The following is a 19,874-nucleotide window of genomic DNA, read 5'->3' as shown; positions in this document are numbered from 1 at the left end:
GGAGATGGCAGTTCTTATGTTCTTATGATGCCTCATTCCACAGTACCTTAGAGCCAACCTCATTAGTGATGTTACAATGGAGTAGCAACATTCCAGAATCCCAAAGAGTAACAAAAGATTCCAGAACCCCAAAGAGCAGCAACATTCCAGAGCTGAGATTGTGACATGGACAAGAGGACATGGACTGAAGCTAAGGGGGGACAAGTCCAGGACAAATGTTAGGAAGTTCTGCTTCACGCAACGAGTGGTAGACACCTGGAATGTTCTCCCAGAGGAGGTTATTGCGGAATCCACCGTTCTAGGATTTAAAAGCAAACTAGACGCGCATCTCCTTACGAGAGGCATAGAGGGATATGGGTGACTAAAATTACGCCAGGTGTACACCTGGCTGGGCCTCCGGACTTGATGGACCGAAGGTCTGATCCGGAGATGGCAGTTCTTATGTTCTTATAATGCCTCATTCCACAGTGCCTCAGAGCCAACCTCATCAGTGATGTTCCAATGGAGTAGCAACATTCCAGAATCCCAAAGAGTAACAAAAGATTCTAGAACCCCAAACAGTATCAAGATTACAGGCAGAATCTCAAAGAATAGCAACATTCCAGAGCTGAGATTGTGACATGGACAAGAGGACATGGACTGAAGCTAAGGGGGGGACAAGTCCAGGACAAATATCAGGAAGTTCTGCTTCACGCAACGAGTGGTGGACTCCTGGAATGCTCTCCCAGAAGAGGTTATTGCGGAATCCACTGTTCTAGGATTTAAAAGCAAACTAGATGCACATCTCCTTACGAGAGGCATAGAGGGATATGGGTGACTAAAATGACGCCAGGTGTACACCTAGCTGGGCCTCCTCGTGTGCGGATCGCCGGACTCAATGGACCAAAGGTCTGATCCGGAGATGGCAGTTCTTATGTTCTTATGATGCCTCATTCCACAGTACCTTAGAGCCAACCTCATTAGTGATGTTACAATGGAGTAGCAACATTCCAGAATCCCAAAGAGTAACAAAAGATTCCAGAACCCCAAAGAGCAGCAACATTCCAGAGCTGAGATTGTGACATGGACAAGAGGACATGGACTGAAGCTAAGGGGGGACAAGTCCAGGACAAATGTTAGGAAGTTCTGCTTCACGCAACGAGTGGTAGACACCTGGAATGTTCTCCCAGAGGAGGTTATTGCGGAATCCACCATTCTAGGATTTAAAAGCAAACTAGATGTGCATCTCCTTACGAGAGGCATAGAGGGATATGGGTGACTAAAATTACGCCAGGTGTACACCTGGCTGGGCCTCGCGTGTGCGGATCGTCGGACTTGATGGACCAAAGGTCTGATCCGGAGATGGCAGTTCTTATGTAACTTATAGTGATCCAAAGAAGGTTTAGCATGTAATAGAGTACCAGAAATGATGGCTTCGTAAGTCAGTGGTATTGATGGCCCAAGTGCTATGTTATGTTAGATTCTTATTTGATCAATGATTGGATGATTCTTTGGGAAACTTGGCCATTACAAGGGTGGTTTGAAAAATTTGGTAAAAAAAGCAAGTTAAACAATGCAGTCTCCCATCAGGGGCCATACACTTAGGGGTCCTTTTACAAAGGCACGCCAGCCATTTTAGTGCACGCTAAATGCTAACATGTCCATTATATCCTATGGACACGTTTGCGTTTAGCGCAGAAACGGCTAGCACCCCTTAGTAAAAGGACCCCTTCGTCCAGCGAGTTTCCAGTTTTTTCGTAAGCTGTTTTTCCTATGATACGAAAAACCTGGAACGAAGGGGTCCTTTTATTCAGGCGCGCTAACTGATTTAGCGCCCACTAAAGATTAGCGCATGCTAAATGCTAAGGCATCCATTATATTAGCATTTAGCTCATGCTAAATCGCTTAACGTACTTTAATAAAAGGACCCCTGAGTTTAGAGTAGAGAGTTGCACAGGGACAGAAATCCCACCCATCCCCGCCCGTCCCCACCAGGATCCTCTCCGTCCCCACCCGTCCGCGTCAGGATCCTCTTCGTCCCCACCCGTCCGCGTCAGGATCCTCTTCGTCCCCACCCGTCCCCGTCAGGATCCTCTCCATCCCCACCTGTCCCCATCAGGATCCTCTCCGTCCCCACCCATCCCCGTCAGGATCCTCTCCATCCCCACCTGTCCCCATCAGGATCCTCTCCGTCCCCACCTGTCCCCGTCAGGATCCTCTCCGTCCCCACCCGTCCCCGTCAGGATCCTCTCCATCCCCACCTGTCCCCATCAGGATCCTCTCCGTCCCCACCTGTCCCCGTCAGGAACCTCTCCGTCCCCACCCATCCCCGTCAGGATCCTCTCCATCCCCACCTGTCCCCATCAGGATCCTCTCCGTCCCCACCTGTCCCCGTCAGGATCCTCTCCATCCCCACCTGTCCCCGTCAGGATCCTCTCCATCCCCACCTGTCCCCATCAGGATCCTCTCCGTCCCCACCTGTCCCCGTCAGGAACCTCTCCATCCCCACCCATCCGCGTCAGGATCCTCTTCGTCCCCACCCGTCCCTGTCAGGATCCTCCCATCCCCACCCGTCCCCGTCAGGATCCTCTCCATCCCCACCTGTCCCCATCAGGATCCTCTCCGTCCCCACCTGTCCCCGTCAGGATCCTCTCCGTCCCCACCTGTCCCCGTCAGGATCCTCTCCGTCCCCACCCGTCCCCGTCAGGATCCTCTCCATCCCCACCTGTCCCTGTCAGGATCCTCTCCGTCCCCACCTGTCCCCGTCAGGATCCTCTCCATCCCCACCTGTCCCCACCAGGATCCTCTCCGTCCCCGTCAGTATCTTCTCCGTCCCCACCCATCCCTGCAAGGAATTACCTCCATCCCCGCCCGTCCCCATAAAAAGCAGCAATTACTTCTGACAGGATCATCAATTCCACAGTTTCTTTTGCTGTTTTCCTTGTGGAATCTCTTTGGTGGAAACCTTTTTTTGGTTTTCTGTTCAGGTAATTAACTTATAAACCCCCTCTTTTACTAAGGCTGACGTGTCCATTATATTATATGGACGAACCCTGCTTCCAAAGCCTTCCATCCCGTGGGAGTCCCGTGGGCCAGAGGGGGGGGGTCCCCATGTGAATCTCGTGGGTTAGGGGGGATTCCCGCGGGACCTCCGCGGGAACCGCGGGATTCCTGCGATCCCCGTTCCCTTGCAGACTTCTAGTGTAGAGCCCTTGATGGAGATTACCGTATGTTGTTTAACTTGTTTACCAAATTTTCAAACCACCCTCATGGGTTGGGGGTGGTTATATGAGGAGGTGCTGAAAAGTTCTCAGTCATATCAACCAATTTCCTAAATTCTGAGTGTTCTTTTGCCACTGGAGCTGAAAAGAGTTCTCTTATTTCGTTAAGTGCCAATTTGCAGAAACAAAATTCTCTGTTTTGACATTGTTTCAGATCATTGATTGAACCATATCCACGACAAAGAAGCACCCAAAGATGCCACGAGTTTAATGGACACTGCTCAGGATACAGTTGCTTCCCCCTCCACGCCAGGAATGGGCAAGTCAAAGATTTTATTGTCTTTTAAAGTGACTTTTCCGGTGTTTCGGTTCCCATTTGTCATTTGTGTTGTTGTTAGCCAAAGTAGGACCCCCGAAGAAGGTTGTTTAGCCAAAACACGAGCTGTGTTAGGTCCACCCTATATGGGTTCACACCCTACATTGATTGTGGCTGTTGTCTCCTCAATACTTTCACCTATACATATACTGTGGTACCTTGGGATCTGAACTTAATCCGTTCCAGAACCCCGTTCAAGTTCCAGGACATTTTTTCCCATTAAAAATAATAGAAACTGGATTAATCCCTTCCTTGGTCCCACAAACTCAGATTTCCCAATAAATTTAACAGAGGCAGCAAGATCGGGTCCCCCTGGCAGAGGCAGCAAGATCAGCAACGGTAAGCGGTGCTCAGCCCAAAGCTTCCCTTCCAGGCAGAAACAGGAAGTTGCGTTAGAGGTAACGTGACCATTTATTTTTGTCATCAAAACGGGACATCTATTAATATTCAGTCCCGCACCCAATCCCGCCCTAGCCCGCCCCCAATTTCTTCCATTCATTTTTCATGTATACACAATATCTTATTATTTCATGGTAATCATAAAATTTTAAAAAACACAAAGCACCCTATACGCAGAGAAAATGTTAATTATCATTTATATTTGGGGGCGTTTCAACGATGTCACCTCAGTAACTATAGAAAAATAGACAAATATAGGGCAAAATATAGACAGCAGATATAAATTCTCAAAACTGACACATTTTTATCACTAAATTGAAAATAAAATCATTTTTCCTACCTTTGCTGTCTGGTGATTTCATGAGTCTCTGGTTGCGTTTTCTTCTGACTGTGCATCCTATCTTTCATTTCTTTCTGCACTCAGGCCCAACAATTGTCCCTTTCTATTCCCTCCCTCCTTCCTTCCTATATCCTTAGTGCCCCCAGTGCCTTCCTATGTCTTTAGTGTCCCCAGTGCCTCCTTCCTATGTCCTTAGTGCCCCCAATGCCTCCTTCCTATGTCCTTAATGCCCCCAGTGCCTCCTTCCTATGTCCTTAGTGCCCCCAGATCCAGTGTCAGTTCTCCTTTGTACCTTTGTTCCAGGTCTCCCTCTCTCCCTCCTTTGTTATGATCTTGCCTCTCTCTGCTCTTCCTCAGGGGCTCTTCCCCTCTGTCTGCACCTCCCAAAATCCTGCTTCTGCCTCCTGTCTTTCCCCTTTGGTCCAGGCCTTTATCTCTCTAGTCTTTCTTCTACTTACAACCCTCCCCCCCCTTCTCTGCCATTTTCTCTCCTTCCTTCCTTCATCCCTCCTTCCTATGTCCCCTCACTGCCTTCTAGCCTTTGTCCCAGCCCCTCCCAAAAAGCCTGCCAGCCTACCTCCCCCAAAGCCAGCCTGCCTGTCTCCCGAAGCTGTGTGTGACGTCCCGAAGCTGTGTGTGGCGTCCCGAAGCTGCGTGTGGTGACAACGGGACAGGGGATCCGAAAACTAGACTGTCCCGTTCAAAACGGGACGTATGGTCACCTTAGTCAGAGGGGAAGCTTTGGGCTGGGCAACGCTTGCCGTTCCCGTACGTTCGGATTCCAAAGCAGCGTTCGGATTCCGAGGCAAAATTTAGTTTAAAAAAAAAAAAAAAAGTTTGGATTCCAAGTTGTTCGAGTTCTGGGGCGTTCGGATTCTGAACTACCATTGTATTGCATTTTATCACCTGCATTACAACTGTTTTACAAGAGCATCGACTCCACAGTGTTCGCCTTTTGTTTTGGGTGAACCCTATCCACGTCATTCTCTTGGTTGGGCTGAGAACTTTTCAGCTGCCCCTCGTACATTAAAAACACCAAAATTGTTAATACGTGGAAGCAGTTGCCCGAGGCATCCTCTGACTTGTCAGACTATTTAAGACTAATTTAAGACTATTTAAGACTAATTACATTATTTGTTTCTGTGTTGGGCCCTCGGCCTCCTTCGTGGCCAGCTGTTACTTCTACTCTCCTGCATTTCTTGGTCTCCTTTGTCCTGTGGCAGGTTTTGCACCCTTTCTGCTCCTTCGTGTCTCTCAAGCTTGAGGGTCATCTCAGAGCTCCTGGCCTCCTCTTTCTGAAATACTCAGGTCTAGGGCTTCTGATATGCCCACTCGGTGCTCCCTGCTGTTCCTCCATACTGGTCAGTCTGGACCCCCCCAGACACCTCCCTATTTCTCTCCAATTCCCAATGCACTCTTACTATTGAGGCCTTCACAGACTAGCCTACCCCTTCATTAGTTTGACTGGCAGCCATCTGGAGCAGGGACCCAGAATGTTCTGAATGTTACTGCAAGGAAAGCACATCTTGGCATCCTGCTACATGCTGTGATGATGAGGAAACACCAAGACATGTCATGCAATGCTCCCTCCTACAGCAGCTCAGTCCACTTCCTTCCGGAGTCTGTCAGAAGTACCTGAAGCCTTTCAGGTCTTTTTCCGTAGAGCTGCTCTCACCGTTAGGAGCTGGTAATAAATCTGGGAGGCCCCATGCTACTTGTCACCACAACCCAGTCTTGGCTGCAGCCCCGATATACCCAGAGCCCGATCTGAGCTCTTGTTGACAACTGAAGTCTGATCTCAGGGGTGTGGGTAGCAGTTGGTGCCAGCTCTTGCTTTCTTGGAAATGAAGGGCATAAAACAGAGAGTTTTGCCCACAGAAGGAAGGAGAATCGGGATTGACAGAGGAAATAAACGAGTTTTCAGGCCTTCTGGTGCTATAAAGCTTTGGTGCCACCCAGCCCTGGAAAAAAAATCTTGAAATAATTCGTTGGGCAGCTCATATCAATTATTTCATTAAGGTCTTCGTTTCTGTGATGACTCTTTTGTTTTCATTTCTGAGATCTTGAAGCCCTGCTATCCTAAATGTAGGTAGACTGCTGGCGCTGCTGTTCTGCTCGTCATCAGAAGCTCAGTGGAAATGTCACCTTGAAGCCTTCAGTGTACGGCTAAATATAAATGACTGATGACTGAACCCCAGGAAGGAGGTTGTCAAGACTCTGAACATATGTACATTCATTTCAAATTTAAAAAAAAAAACCCAAACAAACCCCAACAACAACACAGAAGAGAGAGACGCTAGACTGAACCAAGGAATCAGCTAGTTTCTTTCTAGAGACTTGGTCTGTGCACATGGCTTTAAGTGCCTTTAAATCCTGCATGATGTAGGAGTCCCAGCTGGCCCTCGTCTCTTTGGCACAGCTGCTGGAGCGAGGAGCAGAGAAAGGGCTAATCGCAAAAGCTTAATAACTGCAGAGCGGAGAGGAGAGGCCCAGGGCGCCACCTCTGGGCAGTGGCAGACCTTTTAAGCAGACGTGCTTGGCTTGGAGCGTGTGCCCACTGGCTTCTGAGCCTGCCCAGACGTTGAGTGCAGAGTCACGCTTCGACTTCCAGCGCACACACAGTCCAACCCAGAGGACCTGTGGCCCTGCCAGTCCTCTCCCTCCTCCCGTTCCTGCTCCAAGGCTCCGATGCTGACTTACCAGCATCGATCCTTTATCCGCCTTAACTGTTCTGATGAGTAAGGTGGCTACTTTTAACATTATAATAAGAATAGCCTTACTGGGGGCAATTTTGCTCAGTCTTCACCCACGAAGCGCCAGGATCCGGACCTCAGCTACAGACAAAGGGGTGCTCGGAGAACCCATTCCGGGACTTTGCATTTACCGCGGGCAATGTCTACCACGAGCTATCAAAAGCTAAAAGCGAACAAAGCTATGGGCCCAGATAATCTACACCCCAGAGTAGTTCGGGAATTGAGAGATGGCCTAGCAGAACCGTTAGCCAAGCTTTTTAATCTTTCCCTAAGCAAGGGAAAAGTTCCCTTGGACTGGAAAACTGCCAACGTTATTCCGCTCCATAAAAAGGGACGCAGGTCAGAGGCCGAAAATTACAGACCAGTGAGTCTCACATCAATAGTACGTAAACTTATGGAAACGATCAAAAACAGATTGGACACGTTTCTGGATGACGAAAGACTAAGGGATCCCCACCAATGTGGCTTTACTAAGGGAAGGTCTTGTCAATCCAATCTGATAAACTTCTTTGACTGGGTGACAAAGAAACTGGATAAGGGAGAGTCCCTGGACATCGTGTATTTAGACTTCAGTAAGGCTTTTGATAGTGTCCCACACCGGAGGTTATTGAACAAGATGAATGCGATGGGCCTAGGAGAAACACTGACCGCATGGGAAGAAGACTGGCTTAGCGGCAGACTTCAAAGGGTGATGGTGAACGGTACTCCCTCAAACACGTCGGAAGTGACCAGTGGAGTACCGCAGGGCCCGGTCTTGGGCCCAGTACTATTCAATATCTTTGTAAGGGATCTGCCTCAGGGACTTCGAGGCAAAATTACATTATTCGCTGATGACGCTAAACTATGCAACGTTGTGGGCAGCGCGGCAGAACCTAATGGCGCAACCATGCCCAGCACCATGGAACAGGACCTACTTTTACTAGAACAATGGTCCAGTACTTGGCAACTGAATTTTAATGCCAAAAAATGTAAGGTAATGCTCCTTGGTAGCGGAAATCCATGCAGAACGTACACCCTGAATGGTGAAAACCTAACCAGAACTGCAGCAGAACGGGACTTGGGAGTAATCCTCCGGGGAGATATGAAAGTTGCCAATCAGGTGGAGAAAGCTTCAACAAAGACTAGACAAATGCTGGGATGCATTAGAAGAAGCTTTATCAGCCGAAAGCCTGAAGTTATACTGCCGTTATACAGATCCATGGTGAGACCTCACCTGGAGTACTGTGTTCAGTTTTGGAGGCCACATTATCAAAAGGATGTGAAGAGAATGGAGTCGATTCAGCGAATGGCCATTAGGATGGTTTCAGGACTCAAGGATCTCCCATACAAAGAACGTCTGAACAGGCTGCGCTTATATTCTCTCGAAGAGCGCAGAGAAAGGGGGGACATGATAGAAACATTCAAATATGTCACGGGCCGCATTGAGGTGGAGGAAGAAATCTTTTATCCTATGGGTCCCACGGTGACAAGAGGGCACCCGCTAAAACTCAGGAGGGGGGTGAAGATTTCATGGGGACACCAGGAAATACTTCTTCCCTGAAAGGGTAATTGATCGATGGAATAGTCTTCTACGTCAGGTAGTTGAGGCCAGTAACACGCTCGACTTCAAGGGATAATGGGACTGTCTGGTGGGGTCGCTCCAGAGGAATGCTTAAAAGATGGATTCTCGAGGAGGGAGGGTTCTTGAGTGGGCAGACTTGTTGGGCCGTCGGCCCTTTTCTGCCGTCATACTCTATGTTTCTATGGTCAGACCAATGGTCCATCAAGCCCAGTAGCCCGTTCTCATGGTGGCTGATCCAGGAAACTAGTACCTGGCCAAAACCCAAAGAGTAGCAACATTCCATTCAGAATCCTAAAGAATAGCAAGATTCCGGATTCCCAGAGAGTAACAAGATTCTAGAATCCCAAAGAGTATCAACATTCCACGCAGAATCCTAAAGAATAGCAAGATTCCGGAATCCCAGAGAGTAACAAGATTCTAGAATCCCCAGAGTAGCAACATTCCATTCAGAATCCTAAAGAATAGCAAGATTCCGGAATCCCAGAGAGTAACAAGATTCTAGAATCCCCAGAGTAGCAACATTCCATTCAGAATCCTAAAGAATAGCAAGATTCCGGAATCCCAAAGAGTAACAACATTCCATGCTACCGATCCAGGGCAAGTAGCGGCTTCCCCCATGTCATAATGAGAAACATTTCAGTAAACCCCTCCCCACCCAGAGATCAATTTAACCCATGTGATGCTCTGTCTGAGTAGGACTCTTAGGTTACCACAGACCATCAGTGGTATCAGTGCAGTGGTAAATTACTGACTCACTGTTATTAATGCAGTGTGCACTGCTTTAATAAACTAACACCTTAGCAGTATAATTGGGGCAGTGCGCAAGTTCTTGTGGCATCTTAGTGTTATCAAGACAGTGTACGCTCATAAACTGGCAGCATCTCTGTGTTATAAGAACATAAGAGCTGCCCTACTGGGACAGACCGAAGGTCCATCAAGCCCAGGATCCTGTTTCCAACAATGGCCAACCCAGGTCCCAAGTACCTGGCAGAAACCCAAAGAGTAGCAACATTCCAGAGCTCAGATTGTGATGTCATAATGCCTCATTCCACCAATGCCTAAGAGCCAACCTCAGCAGTGATGTCACAATGGCTTGATTGCCCTAGTCCTGGTTCACACGAGAACATAAGAGTTGCCATACTAAAGGTCCATCAAGCCCAATGGACAACCCAGCTCCCAGGTGGGGCATATACTGCTGAGATGCATCAGTGCCAAGAGGCCACCTGTTTGGCTATTGCCTTCATGCTGCAGTGAGTGCTCCTGGGGTACCTTTCTCCCTTACGCTCCATTAGTGTTGTGTTTCCACAAAGATACAGTAGACTCTGTTAACCGGAACTCACAAGCAACAAGAAGAAAAGAAAATCAATTTCTGGTGGCAATTTAAATGTAAATTTGGCATGCCACACCTGACTACGCCCACGCTTTGCCTACTGCATGTCCCGTTTATGGTACGGGGTATAATATTAGTTAGGCCTGTTTTTAATAGTAACTCTCAAGCAACCAGAAACTACATTTATCCGGCATCTATCCGAAATTTCTAAGAGATACAAGGCGTGACCCCTGAATTTAGCCTACGCCTGTCTTGCGCTGCACATCTGGATGTGTTAACCTTGCGGAGCCCTGAATGCCTACATCAGCAGCCTTAATTTGCAACCTTGCTGGGCGGTTTCTGTTCATTAGCCCCCCCCCCCCCAACCACCCACACCGTCCCCCCCTTGGCATAAAGGTCTGGTTCAGTCGGGCACGGTTTACTCTGCTTTAATAAGGTGACGGTGACCCTGACGCTGTTGCTAGTGAGAGAGCCACAGAATCCCAGGTTACCCTAATTACCTCCCATCTGGTGTCTCTGGTGTCAGCGCTCTCGGCCGTCTCCATTCTGAGACGGTTGCAGCTGAAGAGGTTTCCAGAGTTTGTACCTCTCTAATGCAGGGAGACGGGTGGGGGGGGGGGAGGGAAGGTGACCTTTGTGTTTGCAGTGGAAGGACAGGATGGCTATGGAGCGCTTCCCTTTCAGTCGAGAGGCTGACTTTCTGCCTCATTTTCAGTATGATATGGGAAAGGCTCTGATAGATTTGAAGTAGCCACGGGCAGGTCTTTCTATCAGTCTGGCTTATTGAAAAAAACAAAACCCAGACTTTTTCTCTTCCCCCCTCCTTATCACTGTGCTCAGATTTTCATTTGGATTTTAGATTGAATAACTCGCCTTTCGAAACACCAAAACATGAAAATGGGCGTCATCAGTATTCCGGGGAGCAGGGACAGATTTGTCACTGCTGTAGGTTGTCAGGAAACCTAGCTGCATCCCAGGCAGCCTGGGAAAAGTGTTCTGCCGCCTCTCGCCTCCACCGGTATCATTTCGGCACACCATGGGGGCAAACTGTCAGAATTCCGGCCAGCGCGATGCCCTTCTCCTGAAACCAGAAGAGCTCGTTCAAAAGCCAGCGAAAGCGTCCTGAGCAAGTCCACGCTCTCCAGCATTGAACGTCTCCGAGAAACACATTTCGGCTCCCTGGCTTTGGAACGGTTTTCTGTGCCCTTTTCATTTTCTAATAACAAGGAATTACGTGCGCCGCAAAGCCAGTAACGAGTTTCGCTGTCATTATCTTTCGTGCAGACCATAATTCTTGCCTCGGTTGCCCGTCTGCCTACCTGATTATATGGGAGGAATCCGGTATGTGAAGGTCCCAGATGGAGTCTTGCATGATAAGCTAAAGACTAGGGGGAGAGATGATTTTGGGGATTGCCAATGTCTGCAGAGGTTGTGATAATTCTGGTGCTGGCTGTTCATTTTTTTTTTGCAGAGCCTAAGCTGTCAGGGTTTTGCGGATTTAGCCCGTGTCATGTGGCAAATGTAACTGCTTTTATTTATTTCATTTTCTGTACCATTCTCCCAGGGGAGCTCAGAATGGCTTACATGAATTAATTCAGGTACTCAAGCATTTTTCCTGGTGGGCTCACAATCTGGGGCAATGGGGGGATTAAGTGATTTGCCCAGGGTCACGAGGAGCAGCACGGGTTTGAACCCACAACCTTGGGGTGCTGAGGCTGTAGCTTTAACCACTGCATCACTCTAGAAATCAAAATGTAGTCAAAGTGAGCCACGTAAAGGACAATCCAGCCATTGTGACATCACTGCTGAGGTTGGCTCTTATTGGTGGGATGAGGCATTATGATGTCACAATACCTGCTCTGGTGATCAGAGGCTGAAACTTTTCACACTATTTATGTATTCAGTTTTCTCTACTGTTCTCCCCAGAGGAGCTCAGAACGGTTTACATGAATTTATTCAGGTACTCAAGCATTTTCCCTGTCTGTCCCGGTGGGCTCACAATCTATCTAATGTACCTGGGGCAAAGGGGGGGATTAAGTGACTTGCCCAGGGTCACAAGGAGCAGCGTAGGTTTGAACCCACAACCTTGGGGTGCTGAGGCTGTAGCTTTAACCACTGCGCCACGCTCTCCCCCTTGTCTGTGAGGCTTCTGTCAATTCTTCTGCACATCTCTGAGACTCAGCTTTGACCACCAGGTCACTCTGTGGTTTGCATGAAAAAAATGATTTTATGTGTCCTCAAAAAGATCAGTCGCCTAATGTAATGTAATGTAATGTAATTTATTTCTTATATACCGCTACATCCGTTAAGTTCTAAGCGGTTTACAGAAAATATACATTAAAATTAAAGATATGAAAATAATAAAGGTACTTAAAAAAAAAAAAAAAATTCCCTTTCTGTCCCGAAGGCTCACAATCTAACTAAAGTACCTGTGGATTAATAAATTAATTAAAATAAAGATAGAAGAGGGAATAGAAATAAACATTTTAACAAGACAGCATTGAGTGTATCTGAATGAGTGGCATAGCAAGGGCGAGAGGTGCCCCTCCCATATCTCCGCCTCCCCGCTCCTTCCCCGATACCTCTAGTTGTTCACCGCTGCAAGCAATCTGTGGCATGGCAATCTCAGAGGATGGCTGAAACGTCGGTTCTGCCCACCCAAACATGGCGAGACCCAACAACTGCTACTTTCCAGAATAACTTAAGTTCAAATTTGCAGGAATGCATTCTGTCCTCGGTGGCATAGGGAGGGTGAGAGTTACCCGGGGGTGGAGGCATCTGTTCCCCGCCCTTGTCTCTGCCTCCCCTTCCCTTCCCCCATACCTCTAGATTTTCACTGCCGCGAGTAATAACTTCAATGTGCTCCCCGCGACCTCGGCAGCTCTCCCCTTGATGTCACGTCCAATGTGTGGCACCCGGAAGTGACGTCAGCGGGAGAGCTGACGCGGTCACGAGGAACACATTGAAGTTGTTGCTCGGGGCGGTGAAAATCTAGAGGTGGGGGGAAGGAGGCATGTACGTGGCGAGGGAAGGAGTGAGAAGGGGCGGAAAGGAGGAAGGGTGCTGGCACCAACATGGCGCCCGGAGAGGATCACCCCCTTCCTTCCCCCTTACTACAATACTGCCCAGTGGACCATGTGCTTCTGAAGTAGAGAATGACACGGTGACCCGTTCCTGCGGCAAACTGCGGGTGACCACAGTAAAACTGCAGGAATGGGTAAAATCAATATCTGTTGACTGCCGGTATGGGGACAAACCTTTTCACCGCTCCACTGAGCGGTGTAAAGGTTTGTCCCTGCAGGGAACCCCACCCACCACAGCTCCACAATATTCCACCATCATGGGTCTGGCGGCTCCAGCCCCTCCTCGCTCATGGGTCCAGCAGATCCAGCCCCCCTCCCCTCGCTCATGGGTCCAGCGGATCCAGCCGGCTTCCCTTCCTCCCTGCCATTGGCACATACCTTGCAGAGCGAGCCGATCTCTACACAGGACTGCTGAACTGTTCTCACGGCCTTCCCTCTTCTGGGCTCCTCCTTATGATGCAACTTTCTTTTTTTCGCAAAGAAAAAAAGTTGCGTCATAAGGAGGAGCCTGTTAGAGGAAAGGCCACGAGCATCGTCGAGTAAGCTTGTGTTCGTAGTCTTTCCTCGTATGAGAGGAGTTCCATCCCCTTTACCATCTTGGTTGCTCTTCTTTGAACCTTTTCTAGCGCCATTATATCTTTCTTGAGATAAGGAGACCAGAATTAAACGCAATACTCCAGATGAGGTCGCACCATGGAGTGATACAGGGGCATTATAACATTCTTAGTCTTCCATTGGCTGGCCGACGTGCCTCCCTCCATTTGGTATTGGAGAAATAAATTACATGAGTTGGTATGTTGGGAGGCCCGGCTGGCTTGTTCCTCTGCTCGTAAGAGCCGTGATTTTATCTGCACTTGGTCTCCTTACTTGGACTGTTTGCCCCCACGCAGTCGTAGTCAAATTGTGAATAGATTGCAACTGTACTCTGCACCACCTCTCTGACCTGGGACATTTTCTGTGGGGGTGGGGGAGGAGGGGGGTGGGGGGGCTCCGGGGGGGGGGGGGTTTGGGCCAGTTGGGGGGAGTTTGGGCCTTTTTGTTTCCTGAAGAGGACATCAGAGTCCAGTCCTCTTTGGGGGGAGGGGGTCCTCATTTGATTGTTTTTGGAAATGTTTCTAATCCTTGTCTGTATTCTATGCTTGTGAGATGTTATTCCATTTGTCAATAAAAAAAGTTCTATAATAATAATAACATTCTTAGTCTTGTTAACCATCCCTTTTCTAATAATTCCTAGCATCCTGCTTTCTTTTTTGACCACCGCCGCACATTGGGCGGAAGGTTTCATCGTATTGTCTATGATGATACCCAGATCCTTTTCTTGGGCGCTAATCCCCAAGGTAGACCTTAGCATTCGGTAACTGTGATTCAGGTTATTCTTCCCAGTGTGCATCACTTTGCATTTGTCTACATTTGTCCAGAAGTTGGATCCAAAGGGGGGGGGGGGGATAGAGATACTGGATGGAAAGGCAGTTTGGAAAAAGAAAGGGAGAGGTGATTGACCCTCGTGTGGTGGGGAAGGAGGGAGAGATGCTGGATGAAAGGGTAGTTGAGAAAAGAAGAGATGGATTTGTGGATGGTGGGCTACATTGCTGCAGCCGCTCTTTCATTCTTCGGGCTGCTGGCAGCATGAGTGAAGTGAACACCTTGCCTTCCACTGCTAGAAGCTTTCCCTCTGTTACTGCTTTCTGGTCTCATTTAGGTGTGAAGCAGTAGCAGAGGGAAAGCTTCACTCACGCTGCCGGTGGCCCGAAGAGCATAAAACTGCCTTATCAGATCCCATGGAGGAGAGGAATGCAAGGGAGGAGGGTCACTGGATGATCGCAGTGGGGGGGGGGGGGGGGGGAATGGTCATTAGAGAAATTCTGGGCCGTGGGGATGGAGACTGAAAAAAGGAAAGATGCCAGACCTCCAGAGGAGGGGAGGGAAGGGAAGGGGAAGGCAGAGATGGAAGATGGATGGTGAGCACAGAGAAAGAAGAAAATGTCAAATGGGCAGGAGACCCTGGCAAGTGATTTAACAGAAACCAGAGCCTGGGACCAACATGATTTGAATAATGACCAGACTACAAAAAGTAAAAAAATAATTTTCTAATTTTATGATTAGAATATATAAGAATTGAAATGTTTATCCTGCCAGTGCTGGTGTTAAACATGGGTAGGGCCCAAGGCAGAAATTTTTGAGGGGACCCCAAAACCCTCTACTAGCCCATGCTATCATCAGCTTCTAACAGGCTTAGGGCTTTCTCTAGCCAGGGGGCAGTTGCTCTAATTGCACTGCTTGGCCTGAAGGCTACTAAAATGGTACGTGGTCTATGTCACAAGGCATATGGGGACAGACTTAAAGATCTCAGCCTATATACTTTGGAGGAAAGGTGAGAGAGGGGAGATGTGATAGAGACGTTTAAATACCTACATAATATAAATGCACATGAGGCGAGTCTCTTTCATTTGAAAGGAAGCTCTGCAATGAGAGGGCATAGGATGAAGTGAAGAGGTGATAGGCTCCGGAGTAATCTGAGGAAATAATTTTTTACAGAAAGGGTGGTGGATGCATGAAACAGTCTCCTGGAAGAGGTGGTGGACACAGAAACTCTGTCTGAATTCAAGAGGGCCTGGGATAGGCATGTGGGATTTCTTAGAGAGAGAAAGAGATGATTACTGCGGATGGGCAGACTAGATGGGCCATTTGGTCTTTAGCTGCCATCATGTTTCTATAACCATAAAGCTCTATGACCTCACAATGCAGGTGTAAAGAGCCTTAGCCTATAGGAAGAGGAGATGCAAATGTTAAGAGCCTTAGCCAATAGGGAGATGAGGAGATAGTGGATGCTGCAATGGGCCATTTGGCCTTTATCTGCCATCATGTTTCTATGACCTCACAATGCAGGTGTAAAGAGGCTTAGCCTATAGGAAGAGGAGATGCAAATGTTTAGAGCCTTAGCCAATAGGGAGAGGAGGAGATAGTGGATGCTGCGGATGGGCCATTTGGCCTTTATCTGTCATCATGTTTCTATAACCTCACAATGCAAGTGTAAAGAGGCTTAGCCTATAGGAAGAGGAGATGCATATGTTAAGAGCCTTAGCCAATAGGGAGATGAGGAGATAGTGGATGCTGCAATGGGCCATTCGGCCTTTTTCTGCCATCATGTTTCTATAACCATAAAGCTCTATGACCTCACAATGCAGGTGTAGCCTTAGCCTATAGGAAGAGGAGATGCAAATGTTAAGAGCCTTAGCCAATAGGGAGAGGAGGAGACAGTGGATGATACAGATGGACCATTTGGCCTTTATCTGCCATCATGTTTCTTTGTTAACACCATCCCTGGCATATGTGACCTTTATAGGAGGAAATGAATCTTTTTATTTCTTTGGTGTTGTACTATATGGAAGGTATGGCTTCTTGGGATTTTGGTTTAATTTAAGTTTATCATTTTTGGTCAATTATTGTGCATTTGTGTGACTCAGGTATTCTGTTAGGGTGAATTTTCTATGTAGCATTCAGTTTTCCTGACAGTGGAGGGAGACGGGTTTTGTTGAACCTTTTTCTGTATTTGTGATTTATAAAATGACAGTTGTACAGCTTATTGTTCCTATTCATACTTTAATAAAACGATTTCAATATAAAATAACTATTGAAGACTTGTGGGGATGGGACGGAGACAGGGACAAATCCCCCCCCCCCCCCCCGCGTCATTCTCTATTCTCAAGTCCTGCTGTATCTGAAGCCCCAACACACTGATTTTCAGAGAATATTTTTGTTTCTGGGTCATTATAGCACTCTACATTCACAGGTAGCATTCAGCCAGCTGCCCTCCTGCTTGAATTACGTTCAAATGCTTCTCACATCTGTGTGACGCTGCAGGGACACGAAGCGTACAGTCTGTCACCTAAGGAACTCTCTTGAGAAATGCCCTGAAGATGTCTATTCAGGGATAAGAATGTGTGGCACAGTGGTTAAAAGCATTAGCTTCAGCGTCCTGAAGTTGTGGGTTCAAACCCACACGACTCTTTGAGACCCTGGGCATGTCACTTAATCCCCCCATTGCCCACCAGGACAGACAGGGAAAAATGCTTGAGTACCTGAATAAATTCATGTAAACCGTTCTGAGCTCCCCTGGGAGAACGGTATAGCAAACTGAGTAAATAAATAGTGTGAAAAGTTTCAGCCTCTGAGAACCAGAGCTGGTATTATGACATCATAATGCCTCATTCCACCAATAAGAGCCAACCTCATCAGTGATGTCACAATGGCTTCATTGTCCTAGACTTGGCTCACTTTTACTACATTTTGATTTCTAGAGTGGTGCAGTGGTTAAAGCCTCAGCACCCTGAGGTTGTGGGTTCAAATCCCTCACTGCTCCTTGTGACCCTGGGCAAGTCACTTAATCCCTTCATTGCCCCAGGTACACTAGATAGAGTTTGAGCCCACCAGGACAGACAGGGAAAAATGCTTGAGTACCTGAATAAATTCATGTAAACCGTTTCTGAGCTCCCCTGAGAGAACGGTATGGAAAAGCGAATAAATAAAAAGAATCTTCCAATATTACTGGGGTTTTCTTCGATGTTTTGGGGAACTGGGCTAAATCTGCTGAATGCTGATGTCTGTCAAAATGTCTTCGACCCTCCATTGTTGTCTGTCGGTTTCTGTCGGTTCTGAGGAGGTTTCTCTCCTGGTTTTTGCTTTAACCCTTTCAGGACCAAGGGACCTATTTGTCCCATAACTTTAAAATCCTATAAATTTTGATTGGGATAGTCTACAGTTCTAAATTTGATATGTACGGATTCCATATGATACTGCCTTTATGTAAACAAACTGGTTCCGACATTCATTCATTAGCGTCGTTGCCAGATTGACGAGAAGATTCACTTGCCACACTGTCCATAAGCCAGAAGTGTGATTTTTTTTAAATAAAAATAATGATATTTCACCAAAAAAAAATCAATTTTTTGGCATCTGCAAGCCCTTTTTACCATAAAAATGTCGTCAAAACCACAAAAATTGGCCTACGATCCTTATGGTCCTGAAAGGGTTAAGAAACCTGTGAGCCAGGTGAAATCATGCTTAGAAACCCACAGTAGGCCATGCTGGCTCTTTGAGAATGGATGCATGGGCGCTAACGCCTTTCGATTAGGGTGGCGGTATATTTCTGGGTTAAACCCTTTCAGGACCATAAGGACCGTAGGCCAATTTTTGTGGTTTTGACGACATTTTTATGGTAAAAAGGGCTTGCAGATGCCAAAAAATTGATTTTTTTTTGTGAAATATCATTATTTTTATTTAAAAAAAATCACACTTCTGGCTTATGGACAGTGTGGCAAGTGAATCTTCTCGTCCATCTGGCAACGACGCTAATGAATGAATGTCGGAACCAGTTTGTTTACATAAAGGCAGTATCCTATGGAATCCGTACATATCCAATTTAGAACTGTAAGACTATCCCAATCAAAATTGATAGGATTTTAAAGTTATGGGACAAATATGTCCCTTGGTCCTGAAAGGGTTAAAAAGTGTGCCGCTCGCTGCAGTCTCGCCTCAGTAACACCGGCTCTGCTTCTCTGTGGTAGCGTGGGCCCTGAGCTGAGACCACAAGTCGTGCCAGCCCTTGTGAATGAAGAGATGGAAAAGCAGGAATCTCCCAAGAGCAGGCCCATGTTGAACTTGCTTCTCTTTTTGGAGACCTTCCGAAGGATTCTTGGAGCCCTCTCTACTCCTAATTAGGGAGGATGAGGCCTGTTCTGGATCTCATACTGTAGCAGTTCCACTTAGTGCTGGAGGCAGGTGCTTCCTCCAGACCCTTGTTTCATTAACCTCAAGGCGTAACCCTGATGATGGAAGCCTACATCACCCCTACCACTTCCTTCCTTCCCCCATAACACCTTGGCACTAGGAGCACTGCTGTTCCTTTATCACCTCTTCCCTCCCCCCCCCCCCCCCCAATTCCCAAATTGCAAGTTCTGAGTTTTGACAGATTCCGGACTGATTCACAGACCACCTGATAGATAGGGAATAGCATCTTGCCACCCACCAACCTCCCCCCCCCCCCCCATCTCTGCAGATGTCTCCCTTCCACATCACCTTGCCTGCCCCCAGGTGGGCAGGGCAGGAATTTCTGGACACTACTTCACTTTCCAACTTTCTGGTTACCTATGTAAATTTATCTTCATTTAATCCGTGCCTCACGTATGGTTTCTGGGGATGGGGTTGAGGAGGGGGGGTTAGCATTTTCAAAGCCATTCGCGCTCATGTTTGACAATAAAATGTGCTGCGTTGTAGCCCGCAGCCTGTGGCTTTTTAATTGAGGTTTCAGGTAGCCATGGTTACCCCCTGCTCCTCGGCAAAAGATGACTTTTATTTCCTGCCTCTCAAAGGTGCATCCCCCCCCCCCCCCCGAATCATAATTGCCATTCACACTTTGGAGTGAGGGGGCGAGGGGCTGGATGGAGCCAGGGTCCTAGCTCTCTGCTTCTCCGAAAGACCCTCGCACTTTGGGGCACCTCTCTCTCAGGTCTTAAAACTGGGTTTAGCGTAATTTAGTGAGAGATCATGAGAGGCTCCGCTTTGCTTCCTCCCACCTATCCTCTGGATTAAAAGATGCATTTGGGTTTCTTTTTGTTTAGGTTGGGGTTTTGTTTTTTGTTTTTTTTTTGCATCTTTTGTTTTATAGTATTCTATTTTTCCTTTTCATTAATTTTTTTTTTCAGTTAGCCCTATAAAATCATAACCTCTATCTATCTCCCAGATCCCTTCCCAATATCTTTTGAGGCATTATAATGATTTCAGCCCTAGATGGTTCAAAATCTGGTGAGCTCTGCCACACACTTCTCATGCTGGG

General features: G+C 47.5%; 1 protein-coding gene across 3 annotated transcripts in view; it reads left to right on the top strand.

The window, feature by feature from the left end:
* RAI1 (retinoic acid induced 1) overlaps positions 1 to 19,874 on the top strand; it is a 305,607-nt gene that overhangs the window by 132,311 nt on the left and 153,422 nt on the right. Inside the window, exon 2 of one of the 3 annotated variants that reach the window (XM_033963668.1) lies at positions 3,415 to 3,519. The exons of the other annotated variants lie outside the window; for them this stretch is intronic. The gene's annotated coding sequence lies outside the window, so the exon portion shown is untranslated. The remainder of the gene's footprint in view (positions 1 to 3,414; positions 3,520 to 19,874) is intronic. 3 annotated transcript variants of the gene reach the window in all.

The sequence above is a fragment of the Geotrypetes seraphini genome, chromosome 11 (assembly GCF_902459505.1).
Source record: "Geotrypetes seraphini chromosome 11, aGeoSer1.1, whole genome shotgun sequence".
Classification (NCBI taxonomy): domain Eukaryota; kingdom Metazoa; phylum Chordata; class Amphibia; order Gymnophiona; family Dermophiidae; genus Geotrypetes; species Geotrypetes seraphini.
This window is presented reverse-complemented; position numbering and strand designations above follow the sequence as displayed.